The sequence below is a fragment of the Amblyomma americanum genome, chromosome 1, assembly GCF_052857255.1.
Source record: "Amblyomma americanum isolate KBUSLIRL-KWMA chromosome 1, ASM5285725v1, whole genome shotgun sequence".
In the NCBI taxonomy this organism is placed as follows: domain Eukaryota; kingdom Metazoa; phylum Arthropoda; class Arachnida; order Ixodida; family Ixodidae; genus Amblyomma; species Amblyomma americanum.
In genome coordinates this window covers 269,058,206-269,077,420 of record NC_135497.1, presented here as the reverse complement: position 1 = coordinate 269,077,420, position 19,215 = coordinate 269,058,206, and the positions used below count along the sequence as shown (strand labels likewise).

General features: G+C 48.0%; 1 protein-coding gene across 1 annotated transcript in view; it reads left to right on the top strand.

Moving 5' to 3' along the window:
- Nucleotides 1-19,215, top strand: part of LOC144115058 (sushi, von Willebrand factor type A, EGF and pentraxin domain-containing protein 1-like) — a 541,580-nt gene that overhangs the window by 379,084 nt on the left and 143,281 nt on the right.

Below are 19,215 nucleotides of genomic sequence, written 5' to 3'. Positions count from 1 at the left end.
AAATCAGACTGTTGCATGTTGCAACTTGCCGCGTGACTTAGTTACAGAAGCCATACGACTTCGAGACCAGGACAATGTGTCCCAGAATAACCCTGCAGATTAAACTTTTTTGTTCCTTTTCGCGTGGCAAACACAGACACGAATTGCATGCAATGAAAACTAGTTTGCATGCGTGCGTGTGTGTGTGTGCGTCCTAGAAAAGCCACTAGATGAGCCATTATAGAGTTTAATGGCGCAAGGGCACGAACACAGGAAGACACAGAGACAGAAAGAGCGCCTACTACCAACTGAGTTATTTCGGAAAACACCACCTTTATACGCAAGTACATTATCACCATCAGTGCGTTATCATAGCCCGGACAAGCTAACAAGGACAAGCTTCCCTTGCGTCATTCAACTTTATGATGAACCAAACTAGCCCAACAGCAAGTACTTCTGCAAGCCATTATATGTACTAATATATACAAGTATACGGTATGATAGCGATCGACTATTTAATACAATTAGCAATATTTTTCAAGCGTATTTTTTCCTAGTGCTTCTCGCGAAGTGAGAAATGATTATTTGAGCTCATACTTGCATCATTCCAAACTTCCATATATGAGTAGAAATCTGCTACCCACTCTTATTCAAGCTGCTATCTCAAATCAGGTTCGTTCCTCCCTGCAGTTGACTGGGGACCTCTCACGTGCTATTGGTGCCTTACAATCTTAAATTGCTTTTTCTTTTTTGCGAGGAGCAGTTTTCGATATTTCCTTTCTTTGTAGAAGGCTTTTAAGGCCGAGGCTGCGCATTGAAAAACGCTTTGTGAACGTTGAAAGGAAAAAGATATACGAGGCTATATTCAGCGAGCCCCCCCTCTGCAATTGGACGTCTTCGAAGAAAGGCCTTCTGAGTGCTCCCCTAGGAACGTACGCGCATCCGCCGATGGTAGCAATCTGTTTCCGGTTCCGCTTGCAGAGAGACCCGGCTCCGGCGCTTCTTCGCGCCGCTAGGGCGCACGGCTTGATTCAAGGTGATTGCGAAAGTGGTAGAGTGTGGAGAGGAGGAGATGGCGGGTGTTCCACTTCAGGCCGCCGTTCGCGCGGCATTCTTGGAGGCGGCGAGCTTGTTTCTCAGCAGATGACGCCCTTGAAGATGGCTACGTAAGATTCATGGTTCAGTTAGGGGGCATATTTAAGTGAAACAGACATGTTATCTTATTAATTAATTAATTTATTTATTTATTTGTTTTTTAGTTAATATCTGCATCGCTTGAAAGCATTACAGCAGGAGGGGAAATAATAATAATAATAATTGGTTTTTGGGGAAAGGAAATGGCGCAGTATCTGTCTCATATATCGCTGGACACCTGAACCGCGCCGCAAGGGAATGGATAAAGGAGGGAGTGAAAGAAGAAAGGAAGAATAGGTGCCGTAGTGGAGGGCGCCGGAATAATTTCGACCACCTGGGGATCTTTAACGTGCACTGACATCGCACAGCACACGGGCGCCTTAGCGTTTTTCCTCCATAAAAACGCAGCCGCCGGGGTCGGGTTCGAACCCGGGAACTCCGGATCAGTAGTCGAGCGCCCTAACCACTGAGCCACCACGGCGGGTGAAAATTGAGGAGGGGAAATAATAATAGTTGGTTTTTTTGGGGGAAAGGAAATGGCGCAGTATCTGTCTCATATATCTTTGGACACCTGAACCGCGCCGTAAGGGAAGGGATAAAGGAGGGAGTGAAAGAAGAAAGGAAGAATAGGTGCCGTAGTGGAGGGCTCCGGAATAATTTCGACCACCTGGGGATCTTTAACGTGCACTGACATCGCACAGCACACGGGCGCCTTAGCGTTTTTCCTCCATAAAAACGCAGCCGCCGGGGTCGGGTTCGAACCCGGGAACTCCGGATCAGTAGTCGAGCGCCCTAACCACTGAGCCACCGCGGCGGGTGAAAATTGAGGAGGGGAAATGCAAAGACACTTTTGTGTACAATGAACATAATACACAAAAAAACGTACGTGCATACCTAGGTAAATTAAGCACTCAAAACGGGAAGAAATTCATTGTTTCATGAGGTTTGAAACAATTTCAGGCGATAAAGCCTTCGATTGACGAATTGTTCAAGCAAAAAAACGAATGACGACCAGTATCACTCCTAAATGGAAACATCTTGACTTTGAAAGCATGGTCCATTCTCTGTGTATCGCAAAGATCGATCGATCACAGAAAGGCATCGATTATAACTGTTTGTCAATGGCAAATACTATGAAAGAACATGAGACGGAGATGTCGTCGGCGATCCTCTGAATCAGGTCAGCCAAGTACCTACTTAGTATTAGACATACTTTAGCGTCTGTCATAATTACAAGGCGCAAACCGGGTAGCCATATTTTTTAAGTTGTTCAAGGGTACTGGTATGTTCCTTTGTGTTTGGATCCCAGCAAAGGCAGGCATATTCAAGCGCTGATCGCACATATGCAACGTATAACTTCTGTTTCAGGTCACTACGGAAGTGCTTCAAATTGCGCCTTTGGAAACCGAGAATAGATGCTACTTTATTTGCAATATAATTTAAGTGCCTTGTCTAGCGTAATACAACTAAAAGATGAGTTTGTGCTCTCAGCTTTCCAGCTTTCTTTTCTGGTAAACATTTGTTTCCTTCGACTCTCCTCTAACTTCACAACAGTAGCTCTTTACGGAAACAAATAATAAGCGAGCACACTTGTAACGATTTAGCGCTAGCGCTGTGAAATAAGGTTGAAGAACCCTGATATTGGTTGGAAACGACCTCATCGTTTTCCCTCTGTCGGACTTCTGGCGTTAGACGAAACCCTTCTGCATCTCTGGCACGGCTAATTGCGTTAACTTGACTCCATGGACAAACACTTTCGCCAGTCACTATTCTGTGACACACCATTTTGTGAGTTCAGAGCCAGCGCGAAAATTCGCTTACACCCAACAGAGCGTTGGAGCGTAACAACACACAGAGCTGGGCGTGTTGGTAAGTGCTCATTCATAGCTATGGCAGAGGGCTGTTCTTTTTCAAAAATGAATGTGATTGTGAGTGAGCGCTCGCTCTTATTTTTTTTTCTCATTTAGGCAACAAATGATTGGCCGCATGTGCACAAATCCTCCCAACTCCCCAACTCTAAATAGTTTTTTTTTTTCAAATTTCACTACGGCAAAAAAATAACAATTACATCGCGCTATATTTTTCCCCTTTTTGCTGGACGTGTAGACCTCACAATTATTGGTAACGGCACTTGAGTGAGCGACCCTTAGCACAGCGAGTGTAGGATAGCGTGGGCTGAAGGTTTATATGTTGACCGCAACGCAGAAGTTTTGCTCTGGCCGCGTAATGATTTCATGATACTGCCTGCCCGAGCGTATATATAGTGGCGCGAGCGTACGCGCTGCGGCGAAGCCACACGTGGCGTGCGTCTACGCCAATAAGCCGCGTCGGCCCCACCTAAGGGATGAACTGTCAGTCAGGCGCGCGGCTCTCACAGCTTAGAACGTGGTCTGGGTCCTGTCGCTGCCAAGATTGCGGTCGGCGGTAGTTTTTGTTTGTGCAGTGAAACAATCGCACATTTTTTTATGCGGTTCCGGGGAAACCACCGGCGTTATTAGCGAGATTATGCGCGCGCACCGCTGCATAGCGTGCTCAGGAGTGCGCTCTTCCATATTTTTCGGGACCGTGCTAAAAAAAAAACACGATTTGCATTCATGACGGCCATGGTTCAGCCGGTCTGCTGTCCCCGTTCAGTATGTCAAGTAAATAACGCATAGAAACGATGTGTACTGCGAGCTTTTGGCCTGTGCTTTATTGCAAAGCTTTTGAATGGACTGACGCAATAGGAGGGATTTATTATTATTATTATTATTATTATTATTATTATTATTATTATTATTATTATTATTATTATTATTATTATTATTATTATTATTATTATTATTATTATTATTATTATTATTATTATTGTCATCATCATCAACAACGATGCCGAATAGAAAGTCGACGATGGATATGAGCACCCAGGGATCGCCCCGAGCCACCGCTTTCGTACGCGCAACTGTATATATCGAACAAAGTCCCAAGCGAGACGTAAGCTCTGGACTGGTCGTTGTCCGCGCGCGTGATCTCACTAACATTGCCGGTAACTACCACGAGGCGTTGCTGACTGCAGCACGCTACAGTGGAAAGCAGCGGGGCTGACTTACCCAAGGCATTGGGGTTTAGGGATAGTGAAGGGAAAGTGGATTTTAAGAGGTTAGAAGTAACCAAGCGAAGGTTATCTGATTGGTGGCTAAAAGCAAGACAGGAGTAAAATTTCACAAGACATGGCTAGGTGGCTTGAGCCACCGCCCGATGCAAAGGGTTCAGCCGTATCCATCCATCCATCCATCCAACCATCACACGCTCGCGTGTTGTTACTAACAGTTGGGAGGTATGTACACATTTTTACATTAAGGAATCGTATGTCCTGTGCTCCCTCATTTTGAACCGAATTTACACAGCAAATTATGACTTCGTAGATTACATTTATTTCAGAGGGCATTCTTGTTAGCTCAATTTGCATCCAAGCACACATACATAAAAACGAATAGAGTAAATAGTGTATTCTTAACACGAACGCAAGTGTTATAAAAAAATCAAAAATGCTGAGATCGCTACTTTCACCTCGGCTGTGCGCAGTGTTGAGCTTTACAGAGCACAGTGCTGAGCTGTACAGAGCATAGTGCTGAGCTGAGCAGAGCACAGTACTTATTTTTAAGTGCTTTGACTAGTGTATACGCTCATCACACGTCACTGCAACAAAGCACCGTGTATCTCACATCTCATGTCAGCTGGTGTTTTCGTATCGGGAAGCAGTGTCTCTTTCAGTAAAGATTATATTATTCCTTTGTTTTTTTTAGTGGCCTATAAACGTAAAGTTGCGAGCTGATAAATTTCCTGGACGCTTTTTTGGTTCATCTTTTAGCAGAATGAAATTTTCTTATGGCGCGAGCTTAAAGCGGGGGAAAGCTCCCACAACAACAATGCGATCGAGCATAATGTGGAGCCACATCTTGTATACGTTGTACCGGGCGGCAGCGCACAAACAGCGAGGACCAGATGGGACGGGAAAAGTGCAGGTGTCCGTGGCTAACCGCAGCTGCCGCCAGGTCGCCTCCGCGAAGACTGTGCACACCGTCACCGCCGCATCTGGCGCTTTGCAATTGAGCCTTGTCGGCACTTAACGCGTTTTAGGAAGCACAGCGTCTATTCGCTCTGATTACTTCCGCGGCATGAGTTGCCGTGCGCGAAGCCCATCAACGCACTAAACGTGCAGCGCAATGCCAAGTAGCAGCGATATGTCCAGGCAAAGCGCTGGAGGCCAAGCGCAATAGTATGGCTGACGAGTTCTGGTCGATGCGCGGCGCCGTGCTGCAGTCCTTTGACCCCCAAAACCCGTGCGCCTCTTCTCCAAACCACTGATCTCGGAGACTCACAGCTCAAATATGTGCACCGCCGCATATCGAACCCTATACGGATGTCTCCTCCCGACCTACGGTTAGCATAACAGCGCGCTGACTTAGCCGCGTATTTTGTCCTCTCCCGTATTGAAACTCCAGAAGAGTAGACTGGAAGCTTTACCTGCATTTGTCTGTACCAATTTGTGACTTACCGCTTATCGTTTTCAGTGAGAGCACCGTAGGTTGTAGAAGCGATGGTCAGTCTCAATGTAAATGCAGCTTTTGACAAACACCCTCGTTTCTTTCACTGTATAGTTTTTGAAGCAAGTGCTGGTAGCCACGATCGAGGCAGGCGAGCTGCAACTAAACTGCTCAGGGAGTTGAATATGCTCTGGCTTCCGGGTTGCTTTATACTTTACGACGGAATGCGAAGACGTTACACTGAGGTGGAAGTTCGTAGCTTCCTCTTTCCAAGGAGCCATCACTTTTCGATATACTAGCCCCCGCCATCGGCGATGTGCTTCCGTTCTCGGGGCGCTGGTCTTTGACTTTACTTATTCTATTCTATTACAGGAAGCAAGAGCGAAAGTTTAAGGCCTGACGAGCCTTTAGCTCCAGGAGACATTCGGCGTTCAGAAGAACGTGTGACAAGAACTTAAATGCGAAGGCACCATTGAATTTGAATCACAATCTGGATCATACAGAATATGTATATACAAAATATGGATATAGAAATTGGCGGCGAAAAAGACTGGAATGCCAAGGCATGCTTAGCTTACAGCGACAGCACATGCGTCAGCACAAACTGCGGAGTAGGCCAGTTTGATCACATTTCGCTTTAAAACGCGTCTGCTGCGGCTTGGACTGGCGTATAACGTTGCCTGCGGGTGGAGTGCGGGACGCGTCCAAAAAGCGCTGCGCACGACGAGAGACACGCGCCTGATTCATCGCGTTGTTCTGCATCATACACGCGCGCCCCTTTCAATCGCTTTGGGAGTCGCTTTGGGGCGTTAAACCCCCATAAACCAAACCAAACTTTTCAACCCTCGCTTCCCGCTATAGTCCAGGGACCGCTTGCGCGAAGCAAATTAAGACAGCCTAGTTCCCAGTCTAGCCTTATTTTCTGTTTAGACCACGGTGCTACAAGTGGTTTAGACTCTGCACTCGATCAGACGAAAGAAAACTGGCTCACTTGGCCGGTGGAAACCTCAACCGCGCCGTGAGAGAAAAGCACGAACGCTAGCTGGAAACAAGAGGTCTCCTCGATTTGGCTGCACTTTCCGCACTAGTTCACAAAAGTTCCGTGTCAGTGTAGTGCCAGTTCTTGCGGCGCGAGTGTGGCCCGACACTAGTGCTGTCGGTGCAGCGACCAAATCGAGTGCAAAAGTGCAGAAACTTCCGTCTGCTGCGGCCATGTACGTGTTGGCGTTTGTCGCGTGTTTTCACATATGCGCGAGATTGTGCTAGCTGCATTGAACGCTGTGTATTTGCTCCAAGTGGCACATCTCGTGGAACGGCTATGAAATTTGTTAATTCCAAAAGTTGTGAAGAATTTGACACCGTTCTTTCCGTTGCGTTGTGCAAAGGGGCGCAGGCCGGTCGACCGTCACTGATTCAACGGGTACTTCGAAGAGGCAACAATTAGACAGGTTATTCAGACTACCGCTCGAGACGATTTTTTACAGTCCATACGCGTGATTCAGGCTGCTTCCGTCCTATCGAAAAGTGACTACGGTTGTCCGCCAATAGTTGCCTGATCTATATTTGAACTCAATCGCGTTCACTTTCGGCGGACGGTGACGGCGACGTGACTGTCAGAGGCTAAGTGGCAGGCGAAGGTGTGGGCTGACGGCGACCTCAAGCCCAGTCGCTGTCGTAAGCGGAGGTACTGATGTCGCAGCGAGCCACAAACGTTGCGATCACCCACGTATTATAAAACATCTCACAATCTGCCTCTTATGGAAGCACTCCATCGTGCTGCGTTTATAATAATAATTGCACACAAAAGAGAAATGGTGTAAGCTACGTGCGAGGCTGGACAGAAAGATGCGAACTCATACGCAGTACGTACTTACGTATGTGCGCCATGCCAGCCTGTCGCTTACGCGCGTACACAGACACGCGCACACACGCGCGCATACACACACGTATACGCGCACTGTCATTTCAGCTGTTTGGTGAGGGCCCGGCGCAGATGCCGCGTCTTTCACGGGTACGCGGCCCTCTCAAGCATGGTCTCAACGCCGCTCACAAAACAAGCATGGCCGCGGAGCCGTCTGCTAGGAGCGCGCCAAGCACCTTGCACTACTTGCACGAGAAGAGAACTCGCCGGGAGGCTAGTGCAGGAGTGCAGAAGAACTCGTGCAGCACGAGGCCAAATCGAGTGGCGAAGTGCAGGTGGCACTAGCTGCACTCTCAAATCGAGTGCGAGAGTGCCGCACTTCCTGAACTGGTGCAGAAAGTGCAGCCAAATCGAGGAGACCTAAGCTTTTAGTCGCCGTTCATGTCTTTCTCTCACGGTGCGGTTGAGGTGTCCACCGGCAAAGTGGGCCAGTTAACATCTTTCCTTTCCTCAGCTCCAGCGGAGGGTCCAGACAGCGAATAAGGCTAGGCCGAGAACTAGAGTGTCTAACCTGACTCGCAGTCTAAACACTCTTGGTTTTGAGGAATGAAAGGCTCAAAACTGGCTCACTTTGTTGGTGGACACTTGAACCGCGTAGTGATAAAAATTTCACTCTCTATTAACTCTCCAATGTCGTCGCGGTCCTCCTTTCGCCTTTGTAACGCGTGGTATGACATTGACTCCGCCGTTGTGTCCCCTTTGTCTGACTCTGACTCTAAGCTACTGCAGCTTTCGTTGTAAAGTAGAGGCACTGTTAGACCAAATTATACTAACATTTCTGAACGTCTTTTTTCAGTCATCAGACATCCTACAGTCATCAAACATAACATAATGAATCCTCACACGTAACGGTGCGGGCATGGTACAGTTAGCAACCAGCAGTGGTGTAGTACATTACACACTTTTCAGCCTCTGCTGGCTGTCAAAGAAGAATGAAGACTGCTGTTGACGACACCATGCTGCATTGCATGGATGATCTCTTCGCCGGACACGAAGTGTGCACTCTTCAGGTCTTCCTTAGTCTCGGGAAAAAACTGAAAGTTCGATAGCATGGTGAGGCGAAACAGCTGTTCGCATTCCTGTACGATGGCATCCAGAGACTATCGCGCATCGATGGCAATAAGTGCACCGCGGCTGGTGGAAGCTTTATCGGAAAGTGACGGGCTCCTGCAAAAGAGGACGCTTCAAACATTTACTTGAATGTTACATCTCTCAGTTCCGTAGTTTAATAGTAGGGCCACGGCGTCGGGATATAGAACATGTTAACACCCTTCATATTCCGGCGGGCACGCTTTCTCGACGTATCCAGATTTCTTGGACATGCACACCAGTGAGAAAAAGTAACACACCTTTTTCCCCTTCCTCTTTGAGCCATGATAGCTGTTTAGTTAATAGGTCCGCTACCATTCTTTGTTCAAGCATTAATTTAGTTCTTAAATAACACCACAACCAACAAAGGCGAGTAATAGCTTTGTTAAGTGAAAGAGAAAATGAGGTTAGAAGCGTTAAAGAGGGTTGCGGGCGGGGAAGTGGATGGGGGAGGGGGGAGGCTATTATGCTGCGTGGCGTGTGCGCCAGGCAACGTTTCACGCTGCTTCGGCACGAAATGCGAACGTTTTAAAATTAAGACAAGTGAACGAAGAGATGTTGAAGTGAAAAGGCAAGCTTAATTTCAATCGCTTTTTTATTTTGCGGTTCATTGTGAAAGACTGAAAGAATGGTCAGTTAGACCACTCCGTCGCGGTTTTTATTTTCTTTTTTATTATATGCTATTATTACAGCGAAGAAAAAATGTGCATTCAAGAAAGTGAGGAGGATCTATTTTATAGAGGCTCGTCCGCAGCGGGCTGCCGGTGGTACGGATATTTTTTTTTTAAAGAGATACGTCGGCGTTTGGTTTTAATACTCATTATTGCTGGCATAAGCATAAGCATCACAGAACATGAGCTAAAAACTTAGTTAATAAAGAAATGTTGCCCCTGTTTCAGACGGCACCTACGTATAATCACGGCCATTTACTCCGCTTAATCTAACACCCCAGAACAAAAATATTTGCCGCATCTTTTGCGCCAGCACGTGCTTTGGCCATGCTCTCAGCAAAATTAGAGAGAGGGTTGATTGACTTGAAAGGCAGAGAGGTTGGCCTGCTACTTTGCACTGGGGAACGGGAAGAGGAGAGAAAAGAGGGTCACGATGGGGGGTGATGATGATGATGGGAGGAGGCAGATGAAAAATACATAAAAAAACAAGGCACACTTTCTTACATCACGAACGCGAGGCAAGGTCCTTGTCGCTTAAGAAGCGTGAGAGCGCTCGCGTTGCCTGTACAGTTTTCAAACTATCTGGCCAAGCGCCGAGGATCAAATCCTCCGGGAGGCGCCTTGTGTCCATAGACTTCAAAAGAGATGCAAGCATGACTCTTTCAGCAAAATTAGAGCACACAGAGTGCACATTTGAGTAACAGAGGAGAAAAATTGTGATGCTTAGCACGACTGTTAACAAGCCAAGCAGCAACAACGGACCGAAAGGGAAAGCGTATTCTCGTGCTTATAAAAGGAACGATTCCCGACAGATTCAACTGAATTTTTTTTTTTCTGGCGGCTGCGTTGCAATGCATTCCAGAAAAAAAAAAAAAGGGGGGGGGGGGGGCGTATTGCACTGCCACAGTTAAAAACAAGCTTTATACGTGCCCCAAGCAATATAGACGCGCTTTTCATGCATCCACGCCTTTGACGGCAGTGTACAGCCGTGAGCAATATGAGAGGAAATAATGTTTGGGCACTCAGTGATTACTCCATAATTAAGGGACAAGCCCAATTTTTCTGTTTTTAATTAGTTTCCCTCTGCCCATAATATCCAAAAGTTATTTTCTAATTCAGTAAAGAAATAATTAGAAAATTTTAGGTTTTGCAGAAAAAGTTCGTTCTCTCTCATATTATTCCCGACTGTACTAAGCTACGTTTTTATTTATTTATTTATTTATTTATTTATTTATTTATTTATTTATTTATTTATTTATTTATTTATTTAAAATACCTTACAGGCCCTATGGGGGCATTGTGTAAGGGGGGTTACAGAGTAAGCAGCCTTCTAAAGTGGTATACAAAAGATACACCTCAATACAGGGCTCATCAACATTACTACCAAGATAAAAACATGAAACAGGAACAACTGTAGTAATGAAAGGCCACCAAGGTACACTTAAGGAAATAACATGAGTAAAACTTAACGTAAGGCATTAATACTAGAAAGTAAAATACACAAAGAATGAACTTATCAGGGAGTACAATTCTTGAAGTGATATTCAGGGAAAAAGACGCAAAAAAGCAATAATATATACTGGTCATACAAGTGAACGCTCGACGCAGCATAAAATAGCAATTCACAGGAGCGAAATAGCAATGCATCACAAATATCACAAGAAGTTCGAAGCAGATTTCCAAGTGTAAGAAACAAGATAAAGTTATTTGTAAGTGCTATTATGAACAATGCTCGTGTAGGAGATGACGAAATTTTTCTTGATCTGACTCGGAAGCAATGTGATCAGGCAGATTATTCCACAAGCGAATGGCGGTAGGGAGTGCGGAAAAGTTAAAAGCATGTGTCGTACCGTACATGCGCGCAAAACTTAAGTGGTTATTTAAACGACGAGACGTGTTCGAGGCGGTCTGGATATGTAGTGTGGATTGTGTGGCATTATAAACATATTTGTGAAACGAGGATAACAGAGCGATATTACGGCGAAGAACTAAAGGCTGTATGGAATGATCGAGTTTCATTTGCGTTACGCTGGAGTGATGGCCATAATTACGTGAAATGAAACGGGCAGCTCGGTTCTGGACTGATTCAAGCATGTCGATTAAGCATGTAGGATGTGGGGACCAAATGAAAGATGCATACTCGAGCTGAGGACGAACAAATGTCTGATAGGCCAATTTGCGGATGTGGGAAGGTTTAATACCACCCTGTGCTGACACTCGCTCGTTTCATTCTTATTGGCGTAGCTGTTTTTGAGAGAGCGTTCTATGAAAAATGTCAAGGAAGAGATACTGTAGCATGCTTTTTCGTTCTTTTTTTGTTACACATTTATTCGTAACACTAATGACGTAGCCAACTAAACATCGCTGTCAAAAAGAGATTCAGAAAGTGTTTGTAAAACAACGAGACATATTTTAGAGCGTACTCTTTCTCATATCCTGATCTTTAGAGCTGCACGGAATCATGACTGATACAGTCAGTTCGACGCCTTTGTATACGGTAAGCAAATTTATGCAATGTTCCTTGTAAGTTGAAACAAAAATTTTATATTCTGGAAGATAGGCACACAGAAAAGTAGAAAGAGAAGAAAGGGGGAGAGTTGAGTTGCAAGTGTGATGAAATATGCCACGTGTTTTGAACCCTGCGCAAAGGGAATCGTGTACGAGATCCGTATTCCTTGTAGCTGCATTTACCAGAATGAAATTATTCCGGAGCCCTCCACTACGGCACCTCTCTCTTCCATTCTTCTTTCACTCCCTCCTTTACCCTTCCCTTACGGCGCGGTTCAGGTGTCCAACGATATATGAGACAGATATTGCGCCATTTCCTTTCCCCCAAAAAACCAATTATATATAATCGCACACGTCGTCACATTGTGAAGAGCGCCCGTCTGCGCCTATCTTTCAGAATACGAAGATATTGTTCCGGCAATCTGATCAACTTACAATGGAGACTGTAGAAGCTTATTATGTTACTAAGCGTGTAACTTACTGCGTCGATCATGCTTTCATAGCTCTGACCACGCAAGAATTGAGCTCTCTTATTAGATAAAACCTGATCACTTTCATCTTGCGTTGATTCCGCAAAAATGCCCGCGCAGACCGCTGCTTTGTTTTAATTTATGCTGTTTTTTTTTTGTAGCAGTCTATAAATTGCGTGTTTCGTGCAATAAATTTCAGTTGCGGGTCAACGATGTGTGCGCGTGCTTTCCTGTCGTCCTTTATTTTGCAGCTAAGTTAGCCTCAGTATGGTATAAGACGATCAGCGTACAGGGCTACCCTCCTACATATTTCGCGTGAAGAAACACCCTAACCCAAAGGGAGCTCAATGCGTTTCTTTGTGCTGACTGGTACATCATGGAAGCGGTGACATCTCCCTCAGCTCTGTTCGTCACCCCCGCGTACGCCTGCCTCCCATTCGCGTCGAGGCATGGGGCAGCGGCAGCTAGATTTGGACAACATAAAGCTTTGCCGCAGTTGGGGAAGCTGCAGGGCTTTTCAGGAATAGCCTCGTGTGACTTTCTAGCCGCAAAGAGAAACTTATCGGCCCGTCTTGCGACAGCCGAAAGAAAGTGGCCGTGTAAGCAGATCCACTCGCAGAAGAATCGGGCATTGTAGGCAGAAGGAAGGGACAAGAGAGGAACCGGAAAGAGCGGCACGAGTTGGGCGAACAAAGCGTTTGCAAAGCTAGCGTTATGAGCTGAAAAGGGGGAGAAAAACATAAACAGAGAGAGACTTGCAAAAAACGAGAAAGAGGCGATGAAACCCGGGTTTCGACAGAGGGCTTAAAAGAGCGGCGACGCGAGGCGCCAAGGCAAGCGCTGCCATGTGCCAGCGCGCCCAAAGGGAGCGACTCGGGAAGGGCGCGTGCCGCAGTCAGCAGGTACGCGTTCAGGCAGCCGGACCCGCGAAACCCTTAATCGAACTAGCGGCGCGAAAGTAAGACCGGGTTGGGGGAGGCCTCTGGTTCGAGAAGCGCTGCTCCTATTGTGGCTTCTTTGTGTTTATTTGCCTTCAGCGCGTTCTTCCTGGCTGCTTCTTTCTCGTGGTTTGAATCCTGATTCGCAATCCCAGTTTGTCGCCAGTCGGGCGTTTCATTTCAAGCTACGGGATGCGTGTGACCTCACGGAGAGGCTGTGCTGTGGTGCGGAGATGGCATTAATTGTGCGCCCGTCGGAGCTCAGCTCCTTTACTTCAGTGGCTTATTTAGCTGCAAGAAAAGTAAGTTGCGTCACTTCTAAAAGGTACTAACGTCGCGTATAGTTGTACTGGCCTAATTACGCAATGGGTGACTCTATCGCATCTACTGTGTCCTACTAAAGTCTACCAGCCAGTGTTAGGCACATTTAAAAACATTCTTAAGTATTGGGCATGTTAGGAGTGCGCGGCATATTCTTAAAAACTAACATATTAGAGTGCGAAAATTGAACACCGGGCCAAAACTGTCGTGAGTATCTTCATTACTGTGCAAAATGCGCCCCTTCAACAGAAGAGGCTTGATCGATAGAGAGCGTGTTAAAGTTTACGCTCAAGACTGTGCATTTTAATAGTACTCTTGGCGAAATTAGTTTGCGTCACACTTGACGAAAGTCTCTGTTTCCTTGGCGCGGAGCTCAGCCGAGCGGAATGTTTTCCGTCTACTCAAACGAGTCCTGCCGGGGGCGCATGTGAGGCAGGCAGACGAGCGCCTGCGCTCGCGGGTATGGCGCATATTTCTGGGAACGCCTACTCGCGATCGTGTTGAGCGGATTACTGCTGACTACAGTAAAAAAACGAAGCATATATTTCAGCTCGAGGATTCGCAGCACATCCTTAGTTTACTGCTTACGCAGCTCCCACACAGGTCCTTCTCTACGCATCGAGAGTTTTCCCCTTGTCAGTATAATGAGCCCTGGGCGCGAGTGCTTGCCGGCGAATCGAGTGCATAAAAGTTTTTTTTTTGTTTTTGTTTTCATCGCCTCCGCTTGTAATCGACACTACTCGCAGCTCAGTGTCGCTGAGCTCGTTGAAGCGACGCGAGACTAAAGTGCATCGCGGCGAAACTTTGCGGCGGATCCCAGTGGTTTGGTGCGGCTTCTGCGCGGTACCTTCACCTCCTCGCCACTGTTGCTTCCCATCCGCATCGGAGTAAAGCCGCACCCGGCCTCTCCGCATCTCCTTCTCGGCCCCTGTCTAGAAGCGAGACTGTCGTTAGTCGCATATCAAGTGTCAAGTTAGGCGTGCTCCTGCCGCACCGGAGGAGCTGCCTCCTTAATGAGCAACAGCATGCGACAGGCCCGATAACGGCGCCGAAGAGTTCGAGGGAGAGGAGGAGGAGGAGGCTGCCTCGGGGTGCCGATCTGCGGAGCGAGCGCCGCGCGTCAGTTGCCGAATGCTCTCGGCCGTTCTCCCTGTCGTCGCCTTACCTCTCGAGTGTTTCAACTCGCCACGCGCCGTCGCGAGCAAGCTCTCGACTTCCCGGAGGCTCGGTTTGCGTTATGTGCAGTAGGGAGGAGAAGGAAAAGAAATGAACGAGGCCGAAGACGCAGTCACCGGAACCGCGCGCGATGCCAATTTCGGGCTCCGGTGTTGCGCTGCGGCGCGTGATGCGCGCTGCATCACGGGCGAGAGCGGCTTGTTTGCGGGAGGCGGGTTCCGATAGTGAAACCTTCGATCGCAAAGCGGATTAAGTAGTCAGCGAGCACCTGGTGCGTGGAACGCCGCTGCCGCGCTTGACATCCGCGAAGCGTGTCGCCCATTAGGTGTTTGCATTTTGTGGTCGTTTTCTTCGTTTATTGGTTGACTCGACAACAGGCTGCCTTAGCTACGGAGCGCAGTGTGACGTAGTCCGGTATAGGTTGGTTTATGGGGGTTTAACGTCCCAAAGCGACTCAGGCTATGAGGGACGCCGTAGTGATGGGCTCCGGAAATTTCGACCACCTGGGGTTCTTTAACGTGCACTGACATCGCACAGCACACGGGCCTCTAGAATTTCGCCTCCATCGAAATTCGACCGCCGCGGCCGGGATCGAACCCGCATCTTTCGGGCCAGCAGCCGAGCGCCATAACCACTCAGCCACCGCGGTGGCTTGTAGTCCGGTATAGTCGTGCTCACAAGTAAACTGAGTTCGATTCGCTCGAAACATTACAACTGGCCGGGACAGGTATATTCATCAGCTTTTACACAGTGCAGGATTTATCGCCACCTGTTTACCTTATACTATATAGCGTCACTCCCTGCTGACCCGAAAGACGCGGGTTCGATCCCCGCAGCGGCGGTCGAAATTCGATGGAGGTGAAATGCCAGAGGCCCGTGTGCTGTGCGATGTCAGTGCACGTTGAAGAACCCCAGGTGGTTGAAACTTTCCGGATCCCTCCACTTCGGCGTCCCTCGTAGCTTCAGGTGCTTTGAAACGTTAAACCCCATAAACCAAACTTCATCCAGACGTTTCGTTCATTTTCTTCTTGTGTATACGTAGCACGCCATTTTAGACGCGCATATGGAAAAGCACATGCCACATAAGCGTAGTGACATCATAAGAAAGAAAAAAAAAGAAACAGTTGGAGCCTTTTTTCGTGCCATAACATTTTTGCTGCGTTTTTCGTCTTACCTGCAGCACAGTACCGCCACTTTGTCCTGGTGCAGCACGTTTTACTGCGAGTCACCGGATGAACGAAAGTTCCCATCCCCGGTTCAAATGAGCTTCATCTTCTTTAGGCGAGGATGGTAGGAGACGAGGTAGCGTCAGCGAGCTTTGATGACTGCCTGGCACTGCGTCGATCTCGTTCGCGATGATGCCGTAGTGCGCGCAAATCAGCCAGGGAAGCGAGAGTGCACCTGATAAATCAGAGGCACGCGACAACGAGCAATATAGATCGATTGGAACAAATGGACTGCGTAAATGCGCGCGACGTTACTCAAAGAGTCTCTCTGATTTGGTTGACGTCAAGGCTGTATCGGAATACAAATAATAGTTGACGCTGTTCAGCGCAAGGTTTATTCAGCGAAGAAACACAGCAGGTATGTTCATGCACACCGGGAAATTGTCTGATATTATCTCACAAGCGCTGATAATTTTCCACTGCTAAGCGCCTCACCACGGCGCAAAGCGGCCAAAATCGACTAGAATATGAGCCGGCGCACTAGGTGCGGGCCCACTGCGAATCAGCGTCTTCTCGGATGTTCTGTGCAGCGGACACAGCCTTCGCTGCTGCATTTGCGAAGCTTTATGCTGGTCTCACTTGGGAGTGCAAGGAAACTGAACGTTGGGTCGCGCACTCCAGGTGGGGCAAGTGTGGCGCTTTTGCTGTGGCGCGTGGGCTGTTTCGCTCACTTAGGCCAGTCCTAAGCCCCTCATCGCGAAGACAGTGCGATAAACGTTAGCAGACGGGGCCTATCCCTGCTTACTAATGGAATCACACAGCAGACGACGCGTAGCTTGCTCTCCCCGTGTTTCCACCGCAAGTAATGAGAGTAATTGTAAACGCTGGCGACGAGATCATTCGCTTGGGCTTTCGTATGAAGACCGACCCACACGAAACGAATTTTTACGCTGGAGTTGGCACGGCAGACAACTCCGCATTTCTATGCGGTGTAAATCTGCCGCTGATCCGGAGCACTTTTCGACGCTGGCTACCCGACCAGCGCCGTCGTCTGACTGGTCGCTTCTTCGTCGAATACTCGTCCCACGTGGGTTGCCTAAAGGACAAGTGGTGTGATTTTGTTCTCTTTTTTTAGCACTCACTTCCTTGGCGTACTGCTAAGATTATAAAATATTAACGCTTAGGCTGCAGTACCACACCTATCTCTCAAGACTAATCGTTTTGTGCGGAAGAATGAGTTTATTGTAAGCCTCATTCGCCATCTGCATTTGGTGCTCAATCATTGCTCGCAGTACACAATGCGGCTGATTTGTCACAGACAGCAAGGCTAACAAATGAAAGGAACAAAGCCGAGCGCTGAGGTCGACGCGTATGTTTTGCTCCCAGTAGCCGTCTTGCAACTATGACGTTTTAGGCATTGCCTCATAGTCGCTAATGGCGGTGAGTTCCTGACGAAACTAGCCAACATGTCCAATGCCGTATCCACGACAGCGCTAATATTAAATGGCATCTTTTGTCGTTTCCCATCCGCGTACAGTCCTCCTCACAATTTTCTAGAACGCTCGAAAGGCATGCTCCGGGGCTTGCTGACCACCTGTGACGCTGCATCCTCGACTTAAACAGACCTTTTCGAGGAATGAGAATTAAGCCACCATCCATAGAGACGTGCACGCCCACCACCGTATTGGTTCGAGTACCAGGACCTTCGTAAATGACGTCAACCAACTACGCAGCGCGACCTTCGAGCGCTCCGGAAGAGATAATACCGGGGAAATACTTTATATCCACAGAGAGAGTGTTCAATACAAGCCAAAGCTCGCACTATTCGCGCATTCCAGTGGGCGAAAACAGTGCACTTAGGAGAGAAAAGCAGACCAGTAGCACGGCGAAAGGAGCACTTGTTCTGCCAATGGAACAGACGCTGCGCTCAGGGAGCAGTATGCCACGTGACCACGCTTGTTTCCCACCACGTTTCTCGGATTCGCGAGTGCTAGAGATGACGATCGCGTACTGCATTTGGACAACTCCGCCGTTTCCTTGAAGTTTGCCGGCAGAGAGACTGAACTTGGGTTGGCGTATAAAGTGAAATTAAAGCCACCAAGCTTTCTTCAAAAGATGTGGCACCCTCTGCTGCAGGCGTGACCCGCATCTCTGTAGCACCAACAGCACAGGCGGAGTGGCAGGTGCGCGTTTCCAGCTGCAACATGCACCTGTCGCCAATACGCACAGCGCATGCGATAAGCGAGGCTTTGAGACAGGAAACATATCTTCCTCCACGAACCTTGCGAAAAAAAAAACCGACGATCACTGCGATTCATGTGGCAAAGTATGCGTCATCATTATAGTGCCCCCGCACAGATCAGCCTCTGCCGCTGACGGATTCAGGTCGTGCGAGCGGAGGGCGTGATACAGTCCATCAGTCAGCGTGCGACACGCTGTACCCCCTCTCCATTCTCCCTGCCCCTCGACTCTGATTGGCGACTGCGGTGTCCCTCTCACTAGCCGTCGCCTGCCACCCTCCCTTCCTCTTCCACCTCACACTTCCGTGTCCCTCCCTCCTCCCCCTGAAAATGGAGAGGGAGATATCTCTTTCTCTACTTTGCTTCCGGCCGACCCAGGCTTCACACGCCAACGGCAACGCCAAGCCGTACACTTTTTGCGATAATGGGCGTTCTAATGCTAACGCATGAAAAGATAAAAAACAGTAAGTAATAGCATGTTAATATCACGTGACATCATCTGCACTCCGATTTTTATGAGGGGCTGGACTGTACTCGCCCTGGAAGGCGCCCGCTCTCGCGAGAGCACTGCGAGAGCATTCTTAGAAGTGCTACTGAGTGCTCCTATTCGAGCTCTGGAATGCACGTAAGTCATTATAACGATAGCTATCTTAAAGATGGCCAACACGAGAGCTGGTGTGCATGTGTACCACTAAAAATGCTGCGAACTAGTGTAGTCTAGGTATCGGTGATGGGCTGCTCTGTCGCTCCTTGTTGGAAGAAAAAAACAACTAAAAATTTGGTTTTTCGTCCACATGCGTGGCGGTGCTCATGAAAAAAAATGTACAAGCAAAAGTTGCCTTTGCCCGTGACATTCTTACGGGCATCGCTGTGATGCGGGGCACAGGAGCTATATTTTTTTCATTTCACTTACATGGAGAAGAAAGGAGTGGTTGGAGGCACCGGTTGCCCCCTGTTGCAAAGGCGGACGGATATGAGCAAGAAATATATCAGTCGGAAAAACGCGCCAGCATAGCGAGCTTTGCCTTGCTAGCAACAGAGTCCAGGCAGAGTCCTTGCATGTAGCTCGCGGCGCG